The 7,500-nt window shown below is 40.7% G+C and overlaps 1 protein-coding gene across 1 annotated transcript in view; it reads left to right on the forward strand.

Moving 5' to 3' along the window:
* Positions 1-271, forward strand: part of LOC125041360 (carboxypeptidase E-like) — a 26,810-nt gene extending 26,539 nt beyond the window's left edge. Inside the window, exon 11 of the mRNA XM_047636240.1 lies at positions 1-271. This exon is cut by the window's left edge and continues 1,827 nt beyond it. The gene's annotated coding sequence lies outside the window, so the exon portion shown is untranslated.
* Positions 272-7,500: the final 7,229 nt, after the last annotated feature.

The following is a 7,500-nucleotide window of genomic DNA, read 5'->3' on the forward strand; positions in this document are numbered from 1 at the left end:
TCAATACTTACACCGACTGGCTCGCAAACACCTGTAAAACATGTGTAAATATACTTCGGAAACACAGGCATGATAAGCAGATTTAGAGAGGCATTGTAATGACTTTACGAAACTAATCTGTTGCTTGAGGTTTAAAAATGTTTTCGAAGATAAAATAACACTAAATTTTTCATCATTTTTATTATATGGTTACTGTTAGTATTGTTATGATTGTGATTATTTTTTATCATTATCTTGCACATACTTGATATTACTAATATTACTATATTATTATTATTATTATCATTATTATTATTATTATTAGTATTATTACTATTGCTATTGTTATTATTATTTCTTTATTGGTATTCGTATTAGAGTTGCTATTGTTACTTATTATTATTGATGTTAATATTATCTTTGTTATTATCAATATTATCATTATTATTGTTGTCATTATTATTATTATTATTATTATTATTATTATTATTATTATTATCATTATTATTATTATCATTATTATTATTATTATTATTATTATTATTATTATTATTATTATTATTATTATTATTATTATTATTATTATTATCATTATTATTATTATCATCATCATTATTGCTATTGCTATTAATATATCTTGTATCATTATAACAATCTGCATTATCACCATCATTATGGTAATAATTAGTCATATTTTTACGATAACTCTGATGATAAAAATAATGACACCAATCATTAATAATTAAAGTCTTTATTATAATCTATGGTATTATTTTACTGTCGTTGCATTCAATTATATTGCAATTGTGATTATTATTATTATTGTTATATCATTTAAGATCAATATAGATTGCAAGGTTCCTAGAAACTGTGGAGGGGAGGCGTGGGAATAGTTTGGGGGAGGGAGGGAGGGAGGGAGGGAGGGAGGGAGGGAGGGAGGGAGGGAGGGAGGGAGGGAGGGAGGGAGGGAAGGAACGAAGGAAGGAAGGAGAGAGGGAGGGAGGGAAGGAAGGAATGAAGTAGGGAGGGAGGGAGGGAGGGAGGGAGGGAGGGAGGGAGGAAGGAAAGTAGGGGTGAAGGGAGGGAATTAGGGTGGGAAGAAAGGGAGGAAGAAAGCTTGGAGTGAAGGAAGGAGGGAGGAAGGGAGGATGGGTGGGTGGGTAGGTGGGTGGGAGGGAAGGAGGGAGGGAGGGAGGGAGGGAGGGAGGGAGGGAGGGAGGGAGAGAAGGAAGGGAGAAAGGAAGGAAGGAAGGAAGGAAGGAAGGAAGGAAGGAAAGAAGGAAGGAGGGAGGGTGGGAGGGAGGGAGGGTGGGAGGGAGGGAGGGAGGGAGGGTGGGAGGGAGGGAGGGTGGGAGGGAGGGAGGGAGGGAGGGAGGGTGGGAGGGAGGGAGGGAGGAAGGGAGGGAAGGAAGGAAGGAGGGAGGGAGGGAGAGAGGGAGGGAGGGAGGGAGGGAGGGAAGGAAGGAGGGAGGGAGTGAGGGAGGGAGGGAGGGAGGGAGGGAAGGAAGGAAGTAGGGAGGGAGGGAGGGAGGGAAGTAGGGGTGAAGGGAGGGAATTAGAGTGGGAAGAAAGGGAGGAAGAAAGCTTGGAGTGAAGGAAGGAGGGAGGAAGGGAGGATGGGTGGGTGGGTAGGTGGGTGGGAGGGAAGGAGAGAGGGAAGAAAGGAGAGAATTAAGGAGGGATACGGAGAAGTAGTAGAGACAGAAATTGGGGAAGGTAGAGAGATAGAGAGAGAAAGAGAGATGGGGAGATAGGGACAGAGTGAGGAAGATTGGAAGGTGGAAAGAATGGATAGAGATAGAAGGAAAAATAGATAAAGAAAAATGGATAAAGAGAGAGGGAAGAGAGAAGAGCAGGGAAAATGAAGAGAAAGAAAAATAGATGGGGAGGGAAAGAGGTAGCTGGGGAGAGAAGAAAGAAGAGAGGAAAAGGTAAGGTGAGAGAAAGTGAAAGATAAAAGGAAGAAAAGGAAGGAATAGGAGGTGGAAGAGAGAGAAAAAGAAGGAAAGGGAAAAAGGGAGAGAGGGAGAGAAAGAGGGAGGAAGGGAAGAAGGACGGAGGGAGGGAAGGAGAGAGAGAAAGAGGGAATAGAAGGAAGGAAGGACGGAGGGAGGGAGAGAAAGAGGGAAGTAGGGAAGGAAGGCGGAAGGAAGGAGGGAAAAAAAGAATGGAAGGGAAAGAGAGGAAGGGAGAGAAAGAGGGAAGAAAAGAGAGAAGGCAAGGCTATCATTCATGTCACAGGAATCTTACCTGATTCACGTTGCACAATGCACAATGAGGCAGAAATCTATAATTACCTTTGCCTCCTTGTTGCAAATACTGCTCGGGAAACAAAGTACTTCCGTTTTCTTCAGATTTCAAAATAGTATCCACGAATTTGTCGCTCAGGTCACCTTTAAATCAATATCGAATAATAAAAAAAAAAAAAAATTGTAACTGAAAAAAAAGAAGGGAACATTTTTTTTTTTCAGGACCTTTGTCACAATCATAAGATTTATATATGTATTAAAAAACATATCATTCCATGCATACATGAATGTTGTGACACATAATTAGACATTCTTTGTAGATAATCATAGTGTTTTAGGCAAATATCACCCTCATGTTCGACTACTGTACAATCCTCTGTAGGTGGTAGTCAGACTGAGACACATATGGTTCGAAAATTATGTAAAACTATATTTATAATGTGTATGGTTGATTAACTAGCATCAGAAATATATGTACACAAACTGTGCGATTCGTTAACTTACTACTAGCATACAAATATATATAAAATGTATGATTGATTATCTTATTACTAGCATGACTGTACATGACTGCGATAAACTCATTATTGGTCACGATATGTAAGCCAACGGTTAGTCTCATGACAATAAAACACTTCAAGATACACATAGATCACAGTAGCTGTATACATGCATTTGTCATTGAAATACTGTCATCAATTCACTTATTTTCTTGTACAGTGAACCGATAAATCTCAATTCAGTGATTTCCGTGCATAATAATCTGAAAATATCGTACACATCACATCACACGTTTCGACTTTCAGTAATACTTGGCTGGTATATGTATTGCGTGGAATTGAAGATAATGTGTTTTCAAATTCGGGTGTGTACGGGAATTCGCTATGTATACAGTATTATCATAGTTCAAAATATATCCAACTATTTATTCAACGTGCTTTTATTATCCCTCTGTCTGTAAGGCATCTGTATGTGAACTGATTTAGTAAAGGTGATATGATGAATGATGTACTATGTCTTCTTGGACTTTTGTGGTATATAAGTTTCTTAGCCATTCTCTCTCTCTCTCTCTCTCTCTCTCTCTCTCTCTCTCTCTCTCTCTCTCTCTCTCTCTCTCTCTCTCTCTCTCTCTCTCTCTAAGTGCTGTGTGGGGCAAGTGGATGGTAACCCCGACCATTCCTTGCACACAGGGATAACTTAAGAAGTAAAATGAAACAGACACTATGTCACACCAAGAATATCCATTGTATCAAATGGAATCAAACTAAACTTTAAGTAAACTTAAACTTTAAACTTTCCTTCTCTCTCTCTCTCTCTCTCTCTCTCTCTCTCTCTCTCTCTCTCTCTCTCTCTCTCTCGCTCTCTCTCTCTCTCTCGCTCTCTCTCTCTCTCTCTCTCTCTATCTCTATCTCTCTCTCTCTCTCTCACACACACACAGTCGGGGTGTATCTCTCATAGAAGTAAGACGTGTTGGTAGTGCTGTCCTCACTTTGAAGTGCTGTCCTTCGAGTTTACCCCCCCCCCCTCCCCCCCCACTTAGGGCTCGGACAGGGAGCGGGTGAGATGCCTCACGGCCTCCAGTAATCTGTAATATGCATAACTATCATAATTCTAAAAGAACAAGAACATTGCCATAATTTGTGTAATCCTGCAAGGAGGATGCCTGGCGACCGCTGACAAGCACTGTGCTCAACTCCTCCCCAGGTGTCAGCATAGCTAGTGTTGCCATATCACCCCCCCCCCTTGCGACATGGAAATGAAAGTTTTAACGCGCAAAGATATGTCGAAAGTGGAACCCATGAAGGAAAGAAGTGAAGAAAGTGTGGTCATGAGTGGGAACGGATGCGAAGAGGAGGAGGAAGAAGAACGACGAGGGAACCGAAGCAGGAACGCAGAATGTTGAGAATGAATGGCAGGAATCGATTGCCATTTCCACAGGGCTGCGCTATGAGTTCCACGGAGAAGTTAAGGTGGGCCATGCAACTAGACCAGGACCACCGTGATTTCAAGCCAATACTGAAGGAAGGCAGAGAGAGGCCGGCGAGCCAGGAGAGGCGGAGCAGTCCCTGACGACTCAGGGATACAAGGGGACAGTGATGACTGTGAAAAACTACATTATCTGACCGCACTGGACCCAGACTGCCTCTTGGACGATGATAGTTTTGTGTGGATGAAGAGGCACGCTTCCAGTCAGCTCGTTGCCCTCGTGGAAGGGAAGCGTCAGAGAGGGTATTCATCTCTGGAGCGGGGCATAAGGGTGGGGGGGGGGGTAGAGCTGCTGCCGATGGGGCCACAAGACTTGGACCTGTCAGCAGCATGCAGCACGCAGGTTCTGCGGTGGGAAACACGATTCCAGGTTCTGCCGAGCCAAATGGAAAAGGGGGAAAGGGTTAAGCCTTTCTGCTTCAACAGCGGAGGCCCACACAATGCTGGGTCTCAGGCATGCAGGGCGTGGCCACAGTTAAAGATAAATTCGGCGGATCCCCAGAAAGGAATCACAGACAAAGAAAAAGAGCCGGTCACCACGCAGGCAGAGGCGCAGAGGGAAGCGACAGGTCCAATCCCTAACTCTCGGCTGCAGGGCCCACGGCATGTGGCGCCGCCGCCAAGTAATCAATCTCAGGACGAACGGCAGGTGCAGGAAGTGAAGGAGGTCAAGGGAGTGCCGCAGAGTAGGGATGCGGATTTTCCTGTGAAGGAAATATCTGCAATTACCCAAATGCTGCGGACGGTGAAGCAGAAAATATAAAAATATTATTGGGTATCAACTTAGGTCAGAAGTTCAATACCCTCTGCACTAACAGAGACGCCGTGCAGAATTAAGGAGAAATGTATACTGTCAACTTATACATCTTTGGGAGATGTTTTGATCTCAGATATTTACCTGATTGCACGTACTCTGATTCTGCTCTGGTAGTGGGTGACTTGAATGCCTGACACCCGCAATTAGAGGAGAGGGGCAATATCTGATAACGGTAACAGGTTTTACCCGTTTTAAAGGATAGGCCCGATGCATGCTTGCTAGGTGGTAAAGAAGCAACACACATAAAAGTTACGATTACGCCTGTCTACTTGGCAGACAGGCGATTGATATATCTGTCTCTGTCTCCTTTCACATAAGAATCCCCACGTATAAAAAAATACTTCACCATTTTTACTACTTTATTTTTATCATCCACGGCAGTACAATTTTTTTTTTTTTTTTTTTTTTTTTTTTTTTTTTTCTAATGACCATGGCATTGGACATTAAAGATATTTTACTTAACAGTATTTTTATCGATGCAATGGATGCTTCCTTCAGAATTCTGGAACGAGTAAACTAACCTTGCTTCTCCTGCCCAGCCACTCCATCACCTCTGTTATAAGTTATCGAAAAAAAAAAAAAAATGGAAGACCCACTTTCAAAACTCGAGCGAAATTTGTGTTATTTGTCCCTATACAACTCATCTTTACAACTAATTTTACTGCACTTAATATTTGATGCAGATGATGCTGATTTCGCCTTATTTAGAATTTCGCAATATAAAGTTATGTACATAATATGCAAAGTGGAGTTGATAGCCCTTCTAACAGTAAACATTCGCTTTTTGGTTATACAAAGAGTCTGGATTAGATTGTATATTCATTCATAATGCTAAGAGCTACTTTTCATTTCATCTTTCATTCGCTTTGGACAAGCTTCTTAATTCGCTAGTAAAAGCGTTTAAAGCCTTTTATTCGCCAGCGATTAAATTCACGAATTCGGACCGTTATTTGATGCTGCAATGAAGTTAAACATGTTTACCTTTACCTTTCGCGTCTAACGTTTCAGGAGCGAATAGATAATTATCCAGACGACGACGGCAGGGCGTGTGTGCTTTGCTGCTGGGTGCTTTGTCCAGTCTTCTCTTTATGATGGCACCAAAACGAACCCGACTGAATGGAAATGAAATATTCACCCTCTTTGAGATTATTAAAAACTATCCCATCTCATATAGAACATTGAATTGAGGCTATTTAAACAATACGATACGTGATGGACCAATGGCTCAAATACACTCAGTATTTTCGCTCCCATGTACTTATTTTTAAGGATAAGGATAAATCAGATATGCAAAGCTGTTTTCTCAGAACAGAATCACGCATTCTAACTTAGAACGCCCTTGAGGTCATAAACGGAGGCGCCTAGGGAATTAATCATTTTTACCAGCGTCATGTAAAACGGCTTCCCGCTTGCGTCTTTATCAGCTTGAAATTCACTCTTGGAAAGTGATAAATTGGCGACAAAGGAGCTAACGTTTAGCGTCAAAAGCAGCGTCGAGTTCATCGCCCTTTACGCAAAAGACGTCATGTTCTCAATTCATCTTTGTTCTCATTAAAGGAAGTATAATTTCGTTCTTTCCTTGAAACACCTCATCATATAAATTCAGTAATTTTCTTTATTATACATCATTTGAAATAAAAAAAAAAAGTCTTTGGATAGACAGAGAGAGCGATTATACATTACTGCTAATTCAATTCTGACGGATTTATGTTAGTTACAACACATAAAAGATTCCTTGACTTATCCTGAGAAAATGAACACATTCGGTTTTCCCTCGGAGCAGCAGCACTTCATATATATCAGTGGAAAGTAAGCTAAGGTTCTTTGATACAACGAAAAGAATGCTTTGCACGTTGTTTTTACATAATTGTAAATCAATTATTTTCATTGCGTTACAGACACACACACACACACACACACACAGACACACACACAAGACTGTTAAGTTTGTAGCCCTCTTGTTATCGGCAAGCCTTATACTATTTTTGTCTCCCCTAAATTTCCCGTTCTCTGTGTATTCAAGATAAACATAGAAAACGTACCATGATAGCAATGCCGTAATGTTGGCAAGGATAACTACAACAAACATCAGCAGCGTACACCGACACCGAAATGCAAGTAAAAACCCAACAAAATGTAAATTTGGTATAAAACTCAGTGATATGCACAGGCTCCAAATCAGCTGTTCACTCCACACAAAATATTAATCCAGAAAACTACAAAAACGTCATATTTGAAATACATTAATCCTAAACTTATTAGAACACAAACAAAAAGCAGCAAACAATCTAAATCATAAAGGGTTATGAATTAGCACACCGAAAACAGTTCACAATATAAATGAATATCAGAAAAGAAATTAGAAATAACCCAAAACCACCAAAATTAGAAATGATACTTAAACAATACACTGAATACAAAGAATTACTACTTGAAAAAAAAAAAAAAATAATAATAATAAACACCAAC

This window comes from Penaeus chinensis, chromosome 30 (assembly GCF_019202785.1).
Source record: "Penaeus chinensis breed Huanghai No. 1 chromosome 30, ASM1920278v2, whole genome shotgun sequence".
NCBI classification, from domain to species: domain Eukaryota; kingdom Metazoa; phylum Arthropoda; class Malacostraca; order Decapoda; family Penaeidae; genus Penaeus; species Penaeus chinensis.